The sequence below is a fragment of the Budorcas taxicolor genome, chromosome 2 (assembly GCF_023091745.1).
Source record: "Budorcas taxicolor isolate Tak-1 chromosome 2, Takin1.1, whole genome shotgun sequence".
NCBI classification, from domain to species: domain Eukaryota; kingdom Metazoa; phylum Chordata; class Mammalia; order Artiodactyla; family Bovidae; genus Budorcas; species Budorcas taxicolor.
The window spans coordinates 148205246-148228595 of NC_068911.1; positions in this window are offsets into that span (position 1 = coordinate 148205246).

The window sequence follows — 23350 nt, forward strand, 5'->3', positions numbered from 1 at the left end:
CTTTCTTTCTTTTTTTTTAACAAGGGAATAGAAATGACCTGTCCTGAGTGACTTCAGTGTAAGTTTCATTTGACAATCCATGAAGATGATGTAACCCAAAGCAGCTCATTCATCTCAAGTCTTAAAATCCAAGTCATAGCAAATCAGAATTAGATGAGCTTCTATTTTAAAAATCTAGAGAATAAATTAATGAGGTATAGAACATTTTATTACTTAGAATTTGTTGCAATGAGCTATAGAAAACTCACATTAAAAAATTAATTTCTTGAGCATTTTATTACTCTGAGATGCACAATAGCTAGGTTTCAAACTTAGTAAAAAGAACTTGAGTCTCCTTTAACACATAGGTCAGGCTGCTAGTATATACAAGCAAATTAAGTCTATTCCTTAAAACTTAACACTAGCACTGTTTGCAGAACTTTCTGTAATGAAGGAAAGGTCCAATATCTATGCTGTCCAAAATGGTAGCTGTTAACTGGGAAGCTAGTCAGACTGAGGAACTAACGTTTTTATATTATTTCAGTTCAGTTCAGTTCAGCTGCTCTGAGGATTCCTACTCTTTGTGACCCCATGAATTGTAGCACGCCAGGCCTCCCTGTCCATCACCAACTCCCAGAGTTTATTCAAACTCGTGTCTATCGAGTTGGTGATACCATCCAGCCATCTCATCTTCTGTCATCCCCTTCTCCTCCTGCTCCCAATTTCTCTCAGCATCAGAGTCTTCTCCAATGAGTCAAAACTTTGCCTGAGGTGGCCAAAGTACTGGAGTTTCAGCTTTACCATCAGCCCTTCCAGTGAACACCCAGGACTGATCTCCTTTAGAATGGTTTGCTTGAATCTCTTTGCGGTCCAAGGGACTCTCAAGAGTCTTCTCCAACACCATAGTTCAAAAGCATCAATTCTTTGGCACTCAGCTTTCTTCACAGTACAACTTTCACATCCATACGTGACCACTGGAAAAACCATAGCCTTGACTAGATGGACCTTTGTTGGCAAAGTAATGTCTCTGCTTTTGAATACGCTATCTAGGTTGGTCATAACTTTCCTTCCAAGAAGTAAGTGTCTTTTAATTTCATGGCTGCAATCACCATCTGCAGTGATTTTGGAGCCCAAAAAATAAAATCTGACACTGTTTCCACTGTTTGCCCATCTATTTCTCATGAAGTGATGGGACCAGATGCCATGATCTTCGTTTTCTGAATGTTGAGTCTTAAGCCAACTTTTTCACTCTCCTCTTTCACTTTCATCAAGAGGCTCTTTAGTTCCTCTTCACCTTCTGCCATAAGGGTGGTGTCATCTGCATATCTGAGGTTATTGATATTTCTCTCAGCAATCTTGATTCCAGCTTGTGCTTCTTCCAGCTCACCATTTCTCATGATGTACTCTGCATAGAAGTTAAATAAGCAGGGTGACAATATACAGCCTTGCCGTACTCCTTTTCCTATTTGGAACCAGTCTGTTGTTCCATGTCCAGTTCTGTTGCTTCCTGACCTGCATATAGGTTTCTCAAGAAGCAGGTCAGGTGGTCTGGCATTCCCATCTCTTTCAGAATTTTCCTCACTTTATTGTGATCCACACAGTCAAAGGCTTTGGCATAGTCAATAAAGTGGAAATAGATGTTTTTCTGGAACTCTCTTGCTTTTTCCATGATCCAGCAGATGTTGGGAATTTGATCTCTGGTTCGTCTGCCTTTTCTAAAATCAGCTTGAACACCTGGTAGTTCATGGTTCACGTATTGCTGAAGCCTGCCTTGGAGAATTTTAAGCATTATTTACTACTGTGTGAGATGAGTGCAGTTGTGCAGTACTTTGAGCATTCTTTGGCATTGCCTTTCTTTGGAATTGGAATAAAAATTGAACTGGCCACTACTGACTTTTCCAAATGTGCTGGCATATTGAGTGCAGCACTTTCACAGCATCATCTTTCAGGATTTGAAATAGCTCTACTGGAATTCCATCACCTCCACTAGCTTTGTTCATAGTGATGCTTTCTAAGGCCCACTTGACTTCACATTCCAGGATGTCTGGCTCTAGGTGAGTGATCACACCATCGTGATTATACCATTGTGATTATCTGGGTGATGAAGATCTTTTTTGTATAGTTCTTCTGTGTATTCTTGCCACCTCTTAATATCTTCTGCTTCTGTGAGGTCCATACCATTTCGGTCCTTTATCGAGCCCATCTTTGCATGAAATATTCCTTTGATATCTCTAATTTTCTTGAAGAGATCTCTAGTCTTTCCCATTCTGTTGTTTTCCTCAATTTCTTTGCATTGATCGCTGAGGAAGGCTTTCTTATCTCTCATTGCTATTGTTTGGAACTCTGCGTTCAGATGCTTATATCTTTCCTTTTCTCCTTTGCTTTTCACTTCTCTTCTTTTCACAGCTATTTGTAAAGCCTCCCCAGACAGCTATTTTGCTTTTTTGCATTTCTTTTCCATGGGGATGGTCTTGATCCTTGTCTCCTGTACAGTGTCATGAACCTCTGTCCATAGTTCATCAGGCACTCTGTCTATCGGATCCAGTCCCTTAAATCTATTTCTTACTTCCACTGTACAGTGGAGAAATAACTCCAGAAAGAATGAAGGGATGGAGCCAAAGCAAAAACAATACCCAGTTGTGGATATGACTGGTGATAGAAGCAAGGTCCGATGATGTAAAGAGCAATATTGCATAGGAACCTGGAATGTTAGGTCCATGAATCAAGGCAAATTGGAAGTGGTCAAACAGAAGATGGCAAGAGTGAACGTCGACATTCTAGGAATCAGCAAACTAAAATGGACTGGAATGGGTGAATTTAACTCAGATGACCATTATGTCTATTACTGCGGACAGGAATCCCTCAGAAGAAATGGAGTAGCCATCATTGTCAACAAAAGAGTCCGAAATGCAGTACTTGGATGCAATCTCAAAAACAACAGAATGATCTCTATTCGTTTCCAAGGAAAACCATTCAGTATCACAGTAATCCAAGCCTATGCCCCAACCAGTAATGCTGAAGAAGCAGAAGTTGAACGATTCTATGAAGACCTACAAGACCTTTTAGAACTAACACCCAAAAAAGATGTCCTTTTCATTATAGGGGCCTGGAATGCAAAAGTAGGAAGTCAAGAATCACCTGGAGTAACAGGCAAATTTGGCCTTGGAGTACAGAATGAAGCAGGGCAAAGGCTAATAGAGTTTTGCCAAAAGAACGCAATGGTCATAGCAAACACTCTCTTCCAACAACAGAAGAGAAGACTCTACACATGGACATCACAGGATGGTCAACACCAAAATCAGATTGATTCTATTCTTTGCAGCCAAAGAGGGAGAAGCTCTATACATTTAGCAAAAACTACACCAGAAGCTGGCTGTGGTTCAGATCCTGAACTCCTTATTGCCAATTTCAGACTTAAACTGATGAAAGTAGGGAAAACCTCTAGACCATTCAGGTATGACCTAAATCAAATCCCTAATGTTTGTATTATTTAGTTTTGCTTTATTCTAATTTTAATAGCCACCTTGGCCAGTGGCTACCATACTGGACAGAATACACTAAGTGAAATAAATTAGGTTTAAGTCATTAATGTATTATTAACTGTACTAGTAGAATTGAAAATGAAAATATCACAGCAACTTTTACAAATAAGTTCACTGTATTTTCCACTGACTTCCCCAGGCAACACTTTGAGGTCAAGGCATGAGTATTATCATTGTTCCCATGATATGTGAGGAAACTGATGCTCTCAGGTGTATGTCATATTTGAAGTGACCTGTGACTTGAACTGCTCTTTCTTTCTACCAAACTGCATGAGAAACCAGGGAAGAATATGGTGCCCTCCATGGAGATTACCAGTAGACTTCTTTGAAATAAATCTTGAAAAACCTGGGAAGGGAGAGAAAGAGAGAGAGAGGAAGAAGGAATATAAAACCACACAGCCAACACTGGACATTGTTGCAAATATTTAGGTCAAATTTTGTGCAAGCATGTTCCGCTGCTGCCAAAATTCAACTTATTGAATTTCCAACATGGGTGGGGCCCAATATAACAAACACATAATCATTGCTTCTGTCATCGCTCGGCAACCCATAGATTTTTTTGTTTTGTTTTGTCTGTCTCTGTTTTTTGTTGCTTGTGCCATTCCTTTCTCTTTGTTTCATGTGACTTCAGGTCAGGAACTTTCCATATTAAAATTGTAATCCTTATATAACAATCTAATAAAGCATTAATAACATTAACAGCTTTTCTTTGTGTTTAGAAAATGTGTTGGAACTTTTAAGGAGAAAATAAAATCCATCTTCTTTTTAAAATTATCATAATGAAATATATTAAATTGAGAATGATGGGTGAGAGCTTAGAGAAAAATGAATTGCATATCCTAATGTCTAGTCAGTTTGCAGACATATTAATGAAGACCCTATAACCTATTTCTGCGATAAGCTTGTGTGTAGCAGGTCCTCTGCTAGAGGAATAAGACCCATGTCACTGAGAAAGACTCTGGTACTGCTGAACAGCTTATATTTTATACATTTACATTGGAAAGGCAAACGTTTAAATTGGCCCATCTAAAACCTAGGGCTGTGGTTTCGTGGATTCTTGATAATTGAAAACAGGGCTTCAGTGCACTAAATCCACCTCTTCTGGGCTCTTTGCCATAACATACTCCAATCTGAAAACACTTGTTTTAAAAGAAGCCTATTATGTAAAGGCAGAAGAAAAAGGGAGACAGAGACGAAGAAAAATGATTATCAATATATTACAGCAAACATACTTGTCACTTGCTAAAATACACTTGGCTCAGGTTGTCCCTCTGCTAATACCATTACAACTCTCCAAATAGTACTTAAGCTGCCGAAACTGCTCCATCCTGCTTTTGCAAACAGTAGAGGAAGAAAACCACCTGACCCTGCAGGACTGGGGCCACTAATTGTTCATCTCCACTGGTGATCACAACTTAAAAAACCCAGGGAGCCTGGCCAAAAGCACTTTCTGCAGCAGTCACAGTGCCAGCAAGCACTGATCGTTTTGTTTATTTGTTTTCTTGACTTTTATTTTTTATTAATTTTTGAATCTTTTTATTGAAGTGTAGTTGATTTACAGTGCTGTTAATTTATGCTGTATAGCAAAGTGATTCAAATATGTACATATATACATTCTCTTTCATATATTTTTCCATTATGGTTTATGACTGGATATTGAACACAGTTTTTTGTGCTATACGGTGCGAATTATTGTTTGTCCATTCTATTTAAAATAGCTTACATCTGCAGATCCCACCCTCTCGCTCCATCTGTGCCCCAACCCTCTCCTCCTTGGCAACCACAAGTCTGCTCTCTATGTCCATGAGCCTGTTTCTATTTCATAGATAGGTTCATTCGTGTCATATTTTAAATTCCACGCGTAAGTGACATCATATTGTATTTGCTGTTCTTTTTCTGACTTCATTTAGTGTGGTGATCTCTAGTTGCATCCATGTGGCTACAAATGGCATTATTTAGTTCTTTTTAAGGCAGAGTGGTATTCTATGGTGGGCTGCGGTCCATGGGGTTGCTAAGAGTCGGATACAACTGAGCGACTTCACTTTCCCTTTTCACTTTCCTGCATTGGAGGAGGAAATGGCAACCCACTCCAGTGTTCTTGCCTGGAGAATCCCAGGGACAGGGGAGCCTGGTGGGCTGCCGTCTATGGGGTCGCACAGAGTCGGACACGACTGAAGCGACTTAGCAGCAGCAGCTGCAGTATTCTATGGTATATATGTACATTTTCTTAATCCATTGGTCACTGGCCATTAGGTGGTTTCCATGTCTTGGCTATTGTGAATAGCAGCAAGCATTGCTTTTAACTCTGATGGCTGTCATACCACCACCATGATAAAGGTTGCTAAATGCTGAGAAAAAGAGGACAAATTTTCTAGGCATAAATTTTTTTTAAGAACACTTAGGAAGAATTTACAGTTCTGATTGGAACTACTTGCAAAACAGAACTCCATGGACTATGTAAATATTATGCATGCTGTTTTGGAGGTATGTTTTGATGCCTCTAATTGATAAAAATCAATTGTCAAATAAATGTTTTCTCTTCTTGTTATTTAATTCATTTTTATTGATTTCATTTCAGTAAAAAAAGATATGAAATTTAATATTTTGCAAGGTTTGAACCTTTCTAATAAAGGGAGAGAGAAACGCCAATACAATTGCAGGTCCAGTTGAAATTCTCTCTGCACACATTCCCAAACCCTTTAGTCTCTCGTCCTGAAAAATGTAATTATTTTCAGGAAATGTATATTCTTCACTTGATGTTCTATTTTTTTTTTTTTTTTGGCCTGTCACCTGTGGAATCTTCCCTGACCAGAGATCTAACCTGTGCCCCCTGAAGTGGAATCACAGAGACTTAACAGCTGGACTACCGGATAGTCTATTCTCACTAAACACATGCATAGCCATAAATGCTCTCGTGGTGTTTTAAACTTGATATCATTCTGTAACTATCCTTCTGCAACTAGATTTTTATCATTCCCTTTTATGTTTGAGAGATGGATCCGTCTTGATAACACAACTCTGTTTTGTTCATTTTAATTGCTGCAGAGTGTTTCATTGCATGTGCATGCGTCCATGTTCAGTGTGTTGGACTCTTTGCAACCCCATGAATTGTAGCCCACCAGGCTCCTCTGTCCTTGGGATTTTCCAGGCAAGAATAGTGGAGTGGGTTGCCATTTCTACTCCAGGGGATCTTCCTGACTCATTCACTCTCCCATTAAGGGGCTATTTTGATCTTTTGTATCTGCTAACAATGCCACAATGAACATGCCTGTACATCTCTCCTTGTATACATTGAGAGGGCTTCTCTTCTGGTGCTTAGAATTTCTGGATTCCAGAGAAGGCAAAACTTTAGCTTTACAAGATCTGTACATGTGTGCTCAGTGCTCAGTCATATCTGGCTCTTTGCAACCCCATGGACTGTAGTCTGCCAGGCTTCTCTGTCCACGGAATGCTCCAGGCAAGAATACTGGAGTAGGTAACCACTCCCTTCTCCAGGGGATCTTCCCCAGTCAGTGATCAAACCCAAGTCTCCTGCAGTGCAGGCAGGGCCTTTATCTTCTGAGTCACCAGGGAAGCCCACTACCCGGTCTAGATATTGCCAAATGCTCTCCGAAATGGTCTTTTCCTTATTTGCCTTCTACAATCTATTCTCAAAACATTAGCCAGAGTGACTCTATTAAAATATCTCATACCATGTCACCATCTGCTCAAAACCCTGCACTGTTTCTCCATCACACTCCAAATGACCCATAAGGCCCTAACTGAGCTCATCTCACCCCAGTCCTTCTTACCTCCATGTCATCTCTCTCTCACTCCTTGCTCCTCAAACACACCAGGTCCCTCCCCAGGTAGGGTCTTTGTTCTAGCTATTTGCTATGCTTAACATGCTCTTCTTCCAGACCCTGCAAAATTCTTGACCTTTTCCAGGTCTTTGTCAAAACCTTACCCTAGCAGTGAAGCTTATTGTGGATATCTTCTCACATATCCAATCCCTGTTTCTTGCTTTTTTCTTTCTTTCACGGTACCAGTACCCTTATATAGCATTGTATAATTTGCTAGACTAAATTACCCAGAGTCTCATCCTCTTTGTAGAATATCAGCCCCGTGAAGGCAGAGATCTTTGTTGTATTCACTGATGTACCCTGAACACCTACAGCAGACTCTTGACATTAGTGTCATATGGGAAGCCCAACCTTGAGGACAATGACCATGCATTTTTACGATCAAGTGAGTTAGGAAAGCAAAACCTTAGTAGAGAGGATCCATTGGTAGGGCAAAGAACAACACAGTGCCTGAAACGTCAACAGGAGACAGTGCCTGCTAATAACTGTGTACAAAATAATAGTTGAATAGTGAGTAGATGGCTGAACCGCCTCTTATAGCCAAACTGAATCTCAGAGTCTCTCCTTTGTGTCTACCTAATATGGTCATCAAGGTCTCAGGGAATGTGGGGTGACGAATAGCCCTGTGTTGATGAATTAGTCATAGGGAGCAGGGAGGCCGCCTGCTGATGCTCAGCAGACCTGTTCCCAGCTGTTCTCAATAACCCATCTCCATTCTGCTTATACTGACCTAGTAACAGGTCAATGAAGAAGATAGGATAGAAATTAAATGTCTGGGTCACTTCAGCAACAAGGGAAAAGTAACATAGTGAAACACAAGGAGAAAATAAGGGGTCATATGACTTAGTGAAAAAGTATGAAGTCAGGTCACTCAGTCGTGTCCGACACTCCGCGACCCCATAGACCATAGCCCGCCGGGCTCCTTTGTCCATGGGATTCTCCAGGCAACAATACTGGAGTGGGATGCAATTTCCTTCTCTGTAAAGAAGTATCAGTTCAGTTCAATTCAGTTGCTCAGTTGGGTCCGACTCTTTGCAACCCCATGAATCACAGCACGCCAGGCCTCCCTGTCTGTCACCAACTCCCAGAGTTTACTCAAACTCATGTCCAAAGAGTCGGTGATGCCATCCAGCCATCTGATCCTCTGTTGTCTCCTTCTCCTCCTGCCCCCAATCCCTCACAGCATCAAGGTCTTTTCCAATGGGTCAACTCTTCGCATCAGGTGGCCAAAGTATTGGAGTTTCAGCTTTAGCATCAGTCCTTCCAATGAACACCCAGGACTGATCTCCTTTAGAATGGACTGGTTGGCGAGGCCTTGCAGCCCAAGGGACTCTTCTCCAATACCACAGTTCAAAAGCATCAATTCTTCAGCTCTCAGCTTTCTTCACAGTCCAACTCACATCCATACATGACCACTGGAAAAACCATAGCCTTGACTAGATGGACCATTGTTGGCAAAGTAATGTCTCTGCTTTTGAATATGCTATCTAGGTTGGTCATAACTTTCCTTCCAAGGAGTAAGTATCTTTTAATTTCATGGCTGCAATTACCATCTGCAGTGATTTTGGAGCCCCAAAAAATAAAGTCTGACACTTGTTTCCACTGTTTCCCCATCTATAGCCCAGGACTATTTTGCCATTCTCCCAACACAGAAGACTTTCTTTATATGAAGGCTGGTACACACTTAACATATTCTCCCAGATAGTGATATAGATATCAAGATTCTAAAGAGCTTCAACTGTTTGTCCCTGTTTGAGGCTGTCCTTGTATTCTGTTGAAGTTGCTGGTAAAATTAGTTAACGAGTAAAATTTTTGTACTTCAGCTCTCAAACATTTGTATTCCAAATAATCTTTCCAGAATCTTTCCAGTAGAAGACGTTTTACTACAACTTATAGAAAGGGAATTTGGTGGAAAGAGACCTACAATTTAATCAAATGAAAACCCTCTCCATTTTTAAATTTGGCATATAGTTTAGGTACTCATGTGCTGTGGGTCAATTCTAATTATTTCATCTTTCCCCCCTATTTTGGCAACAAAGTTGAATTTGGTGGAAAGGATGAGAGAGGTAAAGGTACATTAGAGACACTGTGGGATTTCACAACTCTTTGCCGAAATCAGTACATATTTGTTAAAGTGTGGGCATGAGATTTCCCATCTCCTAGATTCCTCCAAGTGCTGACAGGAACATTCCAATTTCCAGCTTAAATATGTATTTTTAAATTTCTTTTCTGTATTTACTCTGACCAGAGAGAAGGCTGTCTTAGTGTTCAAAGACAAAGAAAATACTTTCACTTCTAAATTCACCATTGTAAGTAATGGAACCACCCACAATTTCAGGCTTACAGACAGATTTGCCAGCTTGCAAAATATGTATGAAACTTATCCAATGCTACCTACTCCTAGAATTGACCTTGATTTTGTTGTTGTTGTTGCTCCTCATATCCCTGTTGTAGGAAAAACCCAGACCCTCTACAGATAGATACCCCTAAGTTCTCCAGAAAAGGCAGTGGACAAACGGGCCCTTTGGATCTGTTGCCAGCTTCCTTGAACATGGAAAATGCTCAACTTCACTTTCTGGAAATAATAGGGAGGGCCAGTGAGTGAGTTCATTTTATTTTAGGCATATTTATTAAACTAATTTATGTCCTCTCATTCCAGCTCTGCTCCCCTCCTCTCCCAACACTTACTATCTTAGCTTTGCTGATTTCAGTCTAATTGTCAGGTCTCAGGAAGTCTCCCCATCATTTTACAGGAAGCTGAGCCTCCCTCCTAACCATTCTGATGGGAATCTATAATTCTCCTTTACAGAGTTTTTCATGAGTTATAATGGCTTAATAATTTTGCCTTCAGTTACTCGTTTAATATCTGTTGTAGGCAGAATTCCAAGATGGCCCCAAGATTTCCACTTTTTGGGATACAAGCCCTGTATAGCCCCCACCCCTTGAGTGGGGGTAGGACATGTAAATACGGTGATGTATCACCCCTGTCATTATTCACTATTATATGGCAAAGGTGAGAGAATTTCACAGATGTAATTAAGGTCCTTAATCAGTTAACTTTTGGAGAAGGAAATGGCAATCCACTCCAGTACTATTGCCTGGAAAATCTCATGGACAGAGGAGCCTAGCAGGCTGCAGTCTATGGGGTCGCAAAGAGTAGGACACGACTGAGCGAATTCACTTCACTTCACTTCAATCAGTTGACTTTAAGTTAATCAAAGGAATAGTATCTTGAGTGAGCTAGCCCCTTTGAAGAAGGTCAAGGTGTTCCCTGAAATCACTCACTTACAGTCCTTGAAAAACCAAGTTGACATTCGTTTCATGGCTGCAAGGAGCTGATTTCTGCTGACTTAGAAGAGGACTCAAAGCTTCCAGTGAGACAGCAGTCTTTGCCAGCATCTCAACTGTGGTCTCATGAAATTCTGAGGGGAGAACTCAACTGAGCCCCATCTAGACTACTGATCTACAGGACTGTGAGAAAATAAATGGAGGCTGATTTCACCACTAAGTTGGTGGCAATTTGTCATGTATCCAAAGGAAACTAATACAATATCTCAGTCAGTGTGTCTGATTTACTGCAAACCCAATGCCTCCCATGGAGAAGGTGATGGCAACACACTCCAGTTCTCTTGCCTGGAAAATCCCTTGGATGGAGGAGCCTGGTGGGCTGCAGTCCATGGGGTCGCAAAGAGTCAGATATGACTGAGCGACTTCACTTTCACTTTTCACTTTCATGCATTGGAGAAGGCGATGGCAACACACTCCAGTGTTCTTGCCTGGAGAATCCCAGGGACGGGGGAGCCTGGTGGGCTGCCGTCTATGGGGTCACACAGAGCTGGACATGACTGAAGCGACTTAGCAGCAGCAGCAATGCCTCCCATGGCATTGACCCTGGAAAGCTTGCTATGCATTTACCAAAAGACAGACTTACCTGAATTAATGGTCAGGTTTAATCGATTGTGAGCTGCCAAGTGCACATCAAACCTTAAAAAGAACTTTCATGAGAATAAAGTATTAGTCAGCCAGCTTGCATAAGCCTGGCTGGTCACAGTCTAAGTCACTCTTCTACCTGCAGAAAGAGATCCAGGGAGAAGAAAGATAAAGAGCCTTTAATAAATCTCCCTCACATTTGTATCTGTTCTTAGGTCAGTCTGTTGAATTTCAAGCTCTTCTCCAAAACCCCCCTGCTGGAGGTTTGACTGGACCTTTTGAAAAGTGATTTACCCCTCACCATTATCTCATCATCTCCTGGAGACCACCGGCTCTGCTACACTGGACTCAGCTGCAGGTCTGGACCATGGATCCTGGGCAAGTTCCCCAAGCAAAGTTCAGCAAACTCCTGGACAGGCTCGTGACTCAATGAGAAGCAGTGTTTCTCCCTGAATCAGCCCGAGCCTGGCCACATCTAAAGGTGGGCATGGCCACAACCTCAGCCACGGCCTGGCTATGTGTGGACACGTGGACCCCGTGCTGTCTCAGATGAGACAACACGTCTGCTGACTCACTTGCACTGGGGTTTCCTGGCTGGACATCTGGAAAGGGCTTCTTTCGCTAGCTCAAGTTTTATTTATCTAAAGCGATCTATAAAAAAGTCATTTTAGATTTCTTCAAAGCATCTGGACATGGTGTGGAATGTGGTTTATTTTTGGCCACATTGCAGCAGACTCTGATGTTGTAACTTGCTGAAACTTTGGGTCTGCCATCAGGATACAGACTGACACCAACTTTTACCAAGTCACAGTGTAAAGCTGTTGAGAAAAAGAGGAGAAATAAAAGGATCACTGCACACCACAGTGCCAGGTAAAGCTCCAGCTCAGGTAGACTGAATATACCTCTCCAGGACCACACCAGTTGATAATGTTGGAAGGGTCGATTATCAGAGATCAGAGCACACATTCAAGTAGAGGATTTGAAATCGGATTTGTTACAGATGATAAGGAACAAAATTTATCTGTTGTGTTTGACACTTTACAAAGTAAAGTTTCATATGGAGAAGGTCATCACACACAATGAGATCAGGTAATCCTGCTGTTGTTCTTTAGTCACTAAGTTGTGTCAGACTCTTTTGCAAAGTCATGGACTGTAGCCTGCCAGGCTCCTCTGTCCATAGGATTTTCCATGCTAAAATACTGCAGTGGGCTGCCATGCTCTATTCCAGGGGATCTTCCTGACCCAGAGATCAAACCTGCACCTCTTACATCTCCTGCATTGACAGATTCTTTATCACCCAGCCACTTGGGAATCTCAAGCCAATCTTAGCCCCTTTTTATACATGACAGATGAGAGGAGCACATTCAGAGGAAAGAGACCTGGATCTGAGTTTGAGTCTCAGCCCTGCCATGTGTGGGGAAAATAATTCATGATTGTCCAGCTATTCACCTGTGAAATGTAGTTAACAGTTCCTTCCCAGCAAGGTTATTGTTAGGATAATAAGAGTGTGCATGTGAAAGCACCTAAACTAATAACAAAAAGCTCAGTTAATTTTCTTCTATTTTAATTAATTTAATTACTGCTCAGACTCAGACGTGTTTAAGACTTTGTCAAGGGTCCTTAGTTCATGAGAGGAGGAGCTGGAAATCAGGTCTTTGCTTCTCAATTCTTTTACTGGTCTCTGGACCTTGACTCATTAAGTGCTTTAAAAAATAATAATAATAATAATAAGACCCACCTCTGGCATGCATATTCCCCCTGGCTCAAAGTTTGCTATTTCTTTGCTATTGGATTCCTTCTTTCTAGTCCTCTCTCTATTCAGCTGATCCTAAATACCCTTTTCCCAGAAAACTCTTCTCAGGTGCTCAGAATACATTGTTAAATAAAAGAACAAATTCAAAAAGTACATTTAATAAAAATGATACCATTCTTATGAAAGACAAATGAGGTCATTATTTATTGCAAAAGATATAGAATAAATATCAGTACAATAATAGTGGTTGTCTTTGAGTGATGGGATTTGAAGCAACTTTTATTCTAATTGTTTGCCTTTCTAGAGTTTCCAAACTTTCTACGATAAATTTGCATTCCTTCTGTAATGGGGTGGGAAGGAGGAATTCTCCATTCTCTTTAAGTATCTCTGAAATCTCCCTAAACAAACTTCGATCTTCTGTCTCTGGGTTATGTCGCTATTTGTTCTATAGTTGACCTCCACATGCTCCATGTCTCCTCTCTCTCAGCCCCACCAAATCTGCTTCAGTTTCATTCTCCTGCAATAATCCACAGGCTCTAAGACCCTAGAGCTTTCTAGAGAGCTCAAGTGATGGAAACAGCTGTCAGTTCTTCGACTAAGTGTGTCAAATTCTTCCCATGATTAAAGTCATAATTCACACACATCTGAATGTCTGCATCCGCAAACAAGAAGCCAAGAACTTGTAAGGAAGACGTTATTCCCAGTTAAGCCTCTCAATAGCTGAAGCTCTCATACACAACTGTCCACTTACAAGGTACTACACGATGATCTTTTCTCTTAGATTACAAACTCCCTGAAGGCAGGAATTGATTGTTTCCATTTTCTATAAAATTCAAGAAAACCACGTTTCTCTCTTTGAGTATCTCAGTGTGTTTATGAACTAGGAATAAATTATGCCTTGGCAAATCAGCAGATTGATGTGTTGAATTTACACACTTTAAGACTTGTAAACATAACCACTATTAACTGCTAGTAAAAGTTTTAACATTTTTTTCTCTTTTCAAAATTTGGAATTGTATTTCTCGCTGAGGATTGCTTTAAGACAAATTTAACATTTACAGTTCCAACTGCTTTGGATTCAAACAGCCAAATAACCAAATGTATTAAAAGAAGATTTTCTTTTCCTGTGTCATGTTTATTTCCCTCAAAAGCAACCGAGAGATGTTTCTCTCCAAGGTTTCAAGAGATCATCTGTACTGTGTACGGCAGCTGCACACTCAGAAAAGAGTCTACTGTAGAGAAGGAGAAGGGAAAATTTAACATGAAACTGTCTGTTTAACCCAATGTCTGCCATTTTGTTTCTAATGATAACTTCTCTGCTGCTGCGGCTGCTAAGTCGCTTCAGTCGTGTCCGACTCTGTGCAACCCCATAGACGGCAGCCCACCAGGCTCCCCTGTCCCTGGGATTCTCCAGGCAAAAACACTGGAGTGGGTTGCCATTTCCTTCTCCAATGCATGAAAGTGAAAGGTGAAAGTGAAGTCGCTCAGTCGTGCCCGACTCTTAGCGACCCCATGGACTGCAGCCCACCATCCATGGGATTTTCCAGGCAAGAGAATGGTAGAGCAGTCAAGGCATGAGGGAAAACAGCAGATGTCTTAAGTGTCTGCAGATTTCACAGAGTCAGCAATGGCTTCTTATTAGAATTAATGTTGAGGCATGCTTCTTGAGACACCTCTGGCCTGCACTCCTGCCATAGTGAACCAGCAGGCAGTTCACCCACTTGCTCTGAAGATACGTCCCATCTTGTGGCAGGATCCTGTGTGAGTTATAGTCAAAGTGAGAGGAAGGGTAACTTCTGGGACAAACTGGAGGAGGTCATCCCCTAGGAGGCAAGTTTTAAGGAAACAAAGACCCATCTGCCTGAAGATCTTCAATTTTTACCAACTGAGTGAATCTTGTGGATTAAAAAATATTGACCCAAACTGACCTTTTAAAACAGTGGCTTAGATACACAGCAAGACATAATTGTCCTTTGAAATCTTAGCCCCAAGCATTTATCACCTATCTGTTACTAAGTCACCTATCAAGGCTTCCCAGGTGACGCTAGTGGCAAAGAACCTGCTTGCCAATGCAGGAGACATAAGAGATGAGGGTTTGATCCCTGGGTTGGGAAGGTCCCCTGAAGCTGCAAATGGCAACCCACTCCAGTATTCTTGCCTGGAGAATTCCATGGACAGAAGAACCTGGCAGGCTACAGTCACAGGTCACAAACAGTGGGACATGACCGAAGCTACTTAGCATCAAGTGTTTGAGAGAACACAGAATATATCATTTCTGATGGAAGTCAGAGGAGCAGAAAGTTACCTGAAAGAAAGATGTGTGGCTCAAGAGAAGGCATCAAAGAAGAAGAGATCTCATCAGTGAAGATAGCAAGAAAGCTTGGAAAAAATATGATGCCAAATTGCAAAAAACAAAGGCAGACCTTACCTGATTGTCAGCTTTGTCTGGATCAGCCCCAGAGTGGGACCAAGTCAAAGGAAGTTATGAAAGAAGGAAAAAGGCACTGGAGGTATTGGAAGAGATTTTAGCATTTTGGAAAAGGTAAATTCTCTTAGTCCAGTCCTGCTTAATCCAGTGTGTGTGTATGTCTGTGCAATTCTCTGTGTGTGTCTCTGTGTGTTTCTGTGTGTATATGTGTGGTGGTGGTGATGATGCTGATAATGCATAGAAGCAACCTCTTTCTTTCCTCACCATAAAGTCTTCTCACTAGATAAAAAGATCCTCTTTCCACATATTTTCATTCTTAAAATCATTTTAAGCATCTAAATTCTATAGTATAGTTTGCCCTAAAACACTCATGGATAAATAGGTGGTCTGGTTGTCTAGCCTCAGATTCAGCAGGACCTACTTAAATTATACTTAAATTAAACTTACTATGATATGCAGATGATACCACTCTAATGGCAGAAAGTGAAGAGGAACTAGGGAGTCTCTCATGAAGGTGAAAGAGGAGAGTGAAAAAGCTGACTTGAAACTCAACATTCAAAAAACTAAGATCATGGCATCTGGCCCCATCACTTCATGACAAATAGAAGGGTAAAAGTGGAAACAGTGACAGATTTTATTTTCCTGGACTCCAAAATCACTACAGATAGTGACTGCAGTCATGAAATTAAAAGATGCTTGCTTCTTGGAAGAAAAGCTATGACAATCCTAGACAGTGTATTCAAAACCAGAGCTATCATTTTGCTGACAAAGGTCTGTCTAGTCAAAGCTATAGTTTTTCCAGTAGTCACATACAGATATGAGAGCTGGACTATAAAGGAGGCTGAGCATCAGAGAATTAATGCTTTTGAATTGTGGTGTTGAAGAAGACTTTTGAGAGTCCCTTGAACTGCAAAAGATCAAACCCATCAATCCTAAAGGAAATCAACACTGAATATTCATTGGAAGGACTGATGCTGAAGCTGAAGCTCCAATCCTTTGGTCACCTGATAACACATGAAGAGCCAACTCATTGTAAAAGACTCTGATGTTGAGAAAGATTGAAGGAAAAAGGAGAAGGGGGCAGCAGAGGACAAATTGGTTGGGTGGCATCATCAATTCAATGAACATCAATTTGAGCAAACTCTGGGGGATAGTGGAGGAAAGAGGAACCTGGAGTGCTGCAGTCCATGGGATTGCCAAGAGTTGAACACAACTTAGAGACTGAACAACAACAGCAGCATTATATTCTTGATGTTTCAGATGCTAGCAGAAATCAAGTGTACCCTGCCAAGGCAGAAAGCATTTTGTTTGTATACAGAATCTTAACGATGTCTTTAAAAAAAAAAAGCGTTATTTCAGAAAACTATTGTGAAAAAGTGGGTGTGAAAGTTCCACTTTGCTCACTTTTACCCAAAAGTCTACCTCTTGCAGGCATTAGCTGTGTAAACCATGCTGACAAAAACCCTTTTAGAACAGTTTTATTTCACTAGCACTTCACTTCAGAATTTCACAAAATGACTCATCTAAATGAGTCTGGGTCCTCTGGTCCAAAGGGAAGAGCTAAGTGAGTGACTAATATTTTGCACTCAGGAAAGAACAGGAAATTTACTTTATGTTTATTATTAGCAGGAGACATTGAAGATTTGCGACAAAGTACTAGGAAATACTGGAGTCCCAGAAAATGTCACTCACCATTTTCCTAAGGATTGCTATTGAATTTTGAAGTACCTTATCTTATAAGTAAGGGTTAAGGGATATGATTTTAATGCACAAAAAATTAACTGATAATAGTCATGTCAATTTTGACTTAAAAAACATGGAAGCCATAAATTACTGGATGAAACAGAGGAGATCTCTGTTTCATTTTGACATAATTTTGAGTTTGTCTCTTAGGGTCAAGTGAAATACAATTAATAAGATTTTATTTCATTTTACCCTTAATTCTGCCATCTGAAACAAAACTGGCAATGAAACTTTTCAATTTGACCCAAGACTGATGCTGAAGCTGAAACTCCAATACTTGGCCACCTGATGCGAAGAACTGACTCATTGGAAAAGACCCTGATGCTGGGAAAGATTGAAGGTTGGAGGAGAAAGGGACGACAGAGTATGAGATGTTTGGACCAACTCAATGGACATGAGTTTGAGTAGACTCCAGGAGTTGGTGATAGACAGGGAGGCCTGGCACACTGCAGTCCATGGGGCTGCAGAGTCGGACATGACTGAGTGACTGAACTGAATTGATGAGTTTTTTATGAATTTCATGGAAAACAATATTTTTTAAAGAAAGATTACATACATGAACAAGGCCTGTGACTCATGGAACTAACAGTGTTCTACTTTTTCTTGCCTTTTACAAAACTTTCATGCTTAATACCATTTCAATCACAGTATCTTCTTCTAAATAAAACAAAATTTAATTTTCTATACATAGCATTTCCATAACTCCAGGTTATCTAGACAAAGTATATAATAAAATATAAGAAATTTCCTTCTTTATTGATTTTGGTGAGAAGATCCTCTTAACTTGTCAATTTCTACTGCTAACTGGGTTGTGTTCATCTTTTCATCAAAAGACAGTTCATTTCTTTTTTCTACCTGTTCAGCATTTCCCAGCAAAATACGTGACTGCACAGTAATGATGACTGCTATCTATTGACTAAATGTGACATTTCCAGCATGTGAAACAGCCAATCCTTGATTATCTTGGTTATTGGATAAAGAGAAAGCATGAATAAATTGAATCTGCTGACCATTCCAAATTGCAATTTTTAACATCCTTTCCTGCCACACTGGTGACAATGTGTGAAGACCTTATATCTTTAAACTTTCCTCTATCTTTTTCTTTGAAAGCTTTGAAGACTATAGACAAAGAGTGAAGACGGCAAAATTATGTAATATTTAAAATTAGACAACCATTGTCATATTTGCTTTATCTCATTAACATAATTCTATTAAGTAATAACTAAAGCTTACTCTTACTTCAGATGAATGCTTATGAGCTAAATAATCTTCTTCAATCACAGCAAGAATTCTCTCCAATATTGTTGTAAGTAGAAAGCAGATTTTTCTTTCACTTCGTGGACAAATGCCATGAGGGAAGCTCTTTCTAGCATCTCTGCAGATTGGTTTATGCACTATTCACCAAGGCCAGGGTCAAGAACACTCCCTTCTGCCCATTTGTAATTTAAATGAAAAGCAAAGTGAAACTGATATTTTTAGTTCTCTATTTTCTGATTCCAGATATGCTGAATTCTTTAAGATTTCCATTGCTGCGTCCACTTACACATGAACAACCCAGACAAGAGTAGTCCCTCAGCAAAATTTTAAATAAGTAAATATCTCCTGTATATTCTTCTCTCTTCCTTCTCCTCTCAAGCATCAGCCTTACTACCTTTTATCTTTCTAAAATAGCAGCCCACAAAGGGATTCTTTTATAAACTGAACCCCAAATGTCTTCAAAGCTGACCTTTCCTTCATCCCATTCTCCTGGAATTCTATTAACCAGGTAAGACAATTGGATGAGCTATTGTTCTCTAGGATAAGAATGGTTTAACAAGTTACCTCATGGATGACATATTTGCATTCCAACAAAAATTCTCATTACCTTAAATCAACATTTTCCACATTGTATTTTTGAAGATAAAGAAAGGCATCCTGAAGTGTAAATATTCTTGAGACAGACAATGGAGGTATTTGGGGGTTAGGAGAGTCCTGATATAGTTGATGAAAATGCTGAACCTGTTTTTTCCTTTTTCTTAACTAAGGTGCAAAAAGTCATTCAGTAAACTAACTACATTATTGAATATAATTCGAGACATTTGCCGTTTTCACTCTCATAGAGTTTTCCTCCTCACTTTAATCTTTTATTTTCTTTCTACATAAAGCCTCTTCTACCATCTATTGTTTCTGAATTCTTTCTTAATTTAATTGCTTAAGTGCTCAGGAGAAAGCAAAAAATGTTGGGAACCAAAATCACTCTGATTTTTGAGAGGTGGAGGAGCAGAGGAAAACCAATAGTTCCAACTGATTTAGAAGATGTAGCAATTTCCTCAAAAGGATCGTGTGTTTCAATATAAGCAGGTAGGACAGAGGGAAACAAAGCTAGTTAATTGAGGAAAGTGATAAGGAAGGAGAGTATTTCAAGATTTCTAAAGGCTAATTTCTCTAGTTCTCTCATTTAGCAGCATAGCTCTTAAGGGTAAGTATAACCTTCCCTTCTAGCACTGGAAGAAATATGCAAACCCAAAGACTGACATAATTAGACAAAGTTTCTGTGGGTGTGTGAATTCATGATGGTAATAATCCTCAGCTTGCACACTGTCCATTTGCCAGAGATTCAAGATTTGTTGACACTGCAGAGAGCTGTTCTTCTAATAAATCTCAATAGTCCAGGAAGATTTGGTCTAGCGGTCACAGGTGGTTGCCTTGCATAGCCTCTGAAAAGAAACAGAAGGGCACTTAGTTCTATTGCACAAGTTCACATGCACCCACAAGTGACAGTATTTTGGAAATTAAAGGTGAAACTAAAAAATTCTACAATGCACAGGATATCCCCATCAATTTCAGGAATGTGTATGGAGAAACACATGTAAAGAATGTTTCTAACATACTGTTTTCTTCTCCTGCAGCATTCCTGTTGGAGATGTAATGCTGATATCAGGCAGGTTATTTTTACGTTATACTTTAAAATCACATCTGGTAACTTAATCTCTGGGAATAGGTAAACCCATCTCTGCTAAGTGAATTTCCAAGTGGCAACTTTAAAAGATTATGAAAAACATTATGAATCAAGGAAATTCTCTTGTTTTCACACCACAAAAGTGTTTTCCCCCTGATGTTATCCTCTCTCATCATTGCTCCAAAGCACCGGATATACAGAGGTGTAAATGAAGGCCTTGAATCGGAGGAGCTCTGTGGTACACGTCAAGAAAAGTATCTCTACATCATCACATGCCAATGGTGAAAATGTTGCCAACACTTCTTTGGGGGCCCTGGGGGAACTTAATCAGATATCTGATCAATGTCCAAGGCACACCCATACCATGGCAGCTCACTATATCCGCTGCCTCTTGGACACTGTGCTTGGCACACACAGCCATCCTCATAGGAGGAAACCCAGCTGTTTTTACAGATGATAGCAACCCCAGGGAAGCCTGACTTTAGAAGAGACGCCTAGAGAAGAGTCAATGACTCCCCACTGTGGACACCAAGATCTCCCAAAGGGCTTCCTTTTACTTAATGATAATGAAATCTGTCTCCATACAGTTTCCTCCTTGCAGACAAACTATGGTGTAACCTGTTTTGGAAGTCTATACAAAAAGAAGAGGTGGAGGGGGATAAAAATGCTAGGGAATATGATTTATTTTCTTGTGGATTATTCTCTAATCAGTGACAGTTTATACCAACAGTTGCAAACATTAGCAGGTGACACTTCAGATTCAGGCTTTAACAGGGGCAGCAAAATCTGTCAGAGAATTTGTCAGAAAATATAAGAGGGCCTGAAATAAATCATTTGTTACTCTGGAATCCTGTATAAAGTCAGCCACAACAGAATAATAGAGTTTGGTTATGAAGACAGAAAGAGTGAAAAATTAGGAAACATTTTTTTTCTCTACCAGTTGGTTAATACAAAGCATAAATGGTATGCTTCCCTTTTCTAGGGTAGAAATGTACATAAGATAAACTCATAAATCTACATGCTATTGAGAATTTCTAGTCCTGGCTGAGGCTTTCTCAATTTATCTGCCTGCTTTTCCTTCCTTCTTGGGACAGGAGTGGGTGGCAAGGGCTGGTCACATTGATAAGGGAAAGAAAATAGTTGTGCTGACCTGCCTCTTGAGAAATCTGTATGCAGGTCAGGAAGCAACAGTTAGAACTGGACATGGTAAAACAGACTGGTTCCAAATAGGAAAAGGATTACGTCAAGGCTGTATATTGCCACCTTGCATATTTAACTTCTATGCAGAGTACATCATGAGAAACGCTGGACTGGAAGAAACACAAGCTGGAATCAAGATTGCCGGGAGAAATATCAATAACCTCAGATATGCAGATGACACCACCCTTATGGCAGAAGGTGAAGAGGAACTAAAAAGCCTCTTGATGAAAGTGAAAGAGGAGAGTGAAAAAGTTGGCTTAAAGCTCAACATTCAGAAAACAAAGATCATGGCATCCGGTCCCATCACTTCATGGGAAATAGATGGGAAAACAGTGGAAACAGTGTCAGACTTTATTTTTGAGGGGCTCCAAAATCACTGCAGATGGTGACTGCAGCCATGAAATTAAAAGACGCTTGCTCCTTGGAAGAAAAGTTATGACCAACCTAGATAGCATATTCAAAAGGAGAGACATTACTTTGCCGACTAAGGTCTGTCTAGTCAAGGCTATGATTTTTCCTGTGGTCATGTACAGATGTGAGAGTTGGACTGTGAAGAAAGCTGAGCACCGAAGAATTGATGCTTTTGAACTGTGGTGTTGGAGAAGACTCTTGAGAGTCCCTTGGACTGCAAGGAGATCCAACCAGTCCATTCTGAAGGAGATCAGCCCTGGAATTTCTTTGGAAGGAATGATGCTAAAGCTGAAACTCCAGTACTTTGGCCACCTGATGTGAATAGTTGACTCATTGGAAAAGACTCTGATGCTGGGAGGGATTGGGGGCAGGAGGAGAAGGGGACGACAGAGGATGAGATGGCTGGATGGCATCACAGACTCAATGGACGTGAGTCTGAGTGAACTCCGGGAGTTGGTGATGGACAGGGAGGCCTGGCGTGCTGCAATTCATGGGGTCGCAGAGTCGGACACGACTGAGCGACTGAACTGAACTGAACTGAACTATGCCTGGGCTTCCCTGGTGGCTAAGTGGTAAAGAATCTGCCTGTTAATCCAGGAGACCCAGATTCAATCCCTGGATCAGGAAGATCTCTTGGAGAAGGAAATGGCAACCCACTCTAGTATTCTTGCCTGGAGAATCCCATGGATAGAGGAGCCTGGCAGGCTATAGTCCACGGAGGCACAAAGAGTCAGACACGACTGAGTGACTAAACAACAACAACTCTGCCTAGATTCTGGAGCATTGTGCACAGCTACAGTGCCTAAGAACTGCCCATACTAAGCAGGCAGGTATAGGAACATGACATGATCTTATAAACCATGACTCTGAAGGAACGAACCTCAGTCTCTTAGCCAGCAGTAAATATGGCATTAAAAGAGAGAGAGAGAGAGAGAGAGAGAGAGAGAGAGAGAGAGAGAGAGACTCCAAGAAGAAGAAATAGATTGCTTGATAGAAAAGGGAGGTTATGAATTTAGTTTTCCCACCAGACAGTGAGAATGTGATGGCCCAGGTAGGCTACCTGGGATGGAACCTCATTGCCATGCCTGGTGGTTGTCACCCAGACACAGAAGTTCCAGTGCCCTACCGTCAGTTTTGAGTTTCTACGTAAGGGTCTCCCTCCTGGGCTCTGACCATCCACCCAACCTGGGAATTTTGGACACTGGAAGCCTCCCTGCCTCCTGTGTAGGGTCAACTCTTCCTCCAGGCCTGGATGTTGCTCTCCTATATCAATCAGTGCATTGGCTGTGGTCTGAAGTACATGGAGAGCGTCTCCCAGAATAACTACCTCACGGACCTGGCTTCCCATAAGTAAGCTTCATGTGATTGATGGGATACACTATCACCCATTCTGGATTTAGAAAAAAAGAACCTCTGACCCACCCACTTCAGTCATGTACCCCAGTTTTCCTCTCCAGGTACTTATGCAAAAGGTGTCCTACCCCCTCCCATACTAAAGGGTGTCTTCTCATTCCAGACACTTGAGATGCTGCCATGACCTTGCTGCCATGTAAACAGCTTTAGGGAATCTCCGCTTCAAGATTT